Here is a 1,078-nt window from a genome sequence, read left to right on the forward strand (position 1 = left end):
CTAAAATTCTTAAAATCAATATATATTTTTTTATCATCTTGTTTGTATTAGATAATATATTATATTATTAGAGATTTGTTTCAATTATATTTTGAAATATTATAATTGATTAGTTTTTCTACATGTCATTTTTTGTCATTTTATATTTTTATCACTTAGTTTTTGTCAAACATGATTTATTCATCAGCTAGTTGATAAGCTAGTTGAGTTTATCAGCTACCAACTAACTTATCAACTATCAGCTAGCTTATCAGCTAGTTTGCCTAAGGGGCTGTTTACTTGTGGCTTAATTAGGTTTATTGGTCTATCTGGCTTATTCGCACAGTTCATTTGGGTTATTTACTTACGGCTTATTCGCACAGAACATGGCTTATTCGGTCATTTATGTTATTCAGACTGTTTGTTTAGATAAAAAAAAAGTAAACAACAACACTCGTTTATACAGACAAACAAATTTATCCATACAGAACTTAATAAAAAATTTGGTAAACAGCTCTTAACATAGCTTTAGACATTGTTTGGCAAAAATAAGCTAGCTTGTTTTTTGGATAGGTGTTTGGATGCATATAAGCTAGATTATATGCTAACTTATTGAAACGTTATTTGGAATAAGGTTTTGGAAGTTTATAGTGATTTTTTCCAATTAGAACTCTCACTAATAATAACACTATTATTTATTAGGGAAAAGTCCAAAAAAACTCAATGGACTTTACTGTTTGGAATGATTAAGTCCTTGGACAATTTTTTGGAGCAAATAAACCATTGGACATTCTAAAACCTGTTAAATAAATCCTTAGACTTTTTAGAATTTGTTAAATAGATCCTTATTTGTTTAAAATGTAACATGTGACCTGAAGAGTAGGTAAACTCAAATTAAAAAAAAACCCTAATATCCTAAAAATGATGACTCCTATCTCACTCATCGTCTCCCTCTCGTCTCCACACCATCGTCGCTGCTTAACGCCCCGATGCCACCGTCTCCCTCTCACCGGTCCCTGCTGCACCACCCCCGTCGCCGGGCACACCACCCCTGTAGTAGCCGCACCACTGCACCACCCTTGTTGCCGCTCGCCACCGC

Source organism: Cynara cardunculus (assembly GCF_001531365.2).
Source record: "Cynara cardunculus var. scolymus isolate 2C chromosome LG 11, CcrdV1, whole genome shotgun sequence".
NCBI lineage: Eukaryota > Viridiplantae > Streptophyta > Magnoliopsida > Asterales > Asteraceae > Cynara > Cynara cardunculus.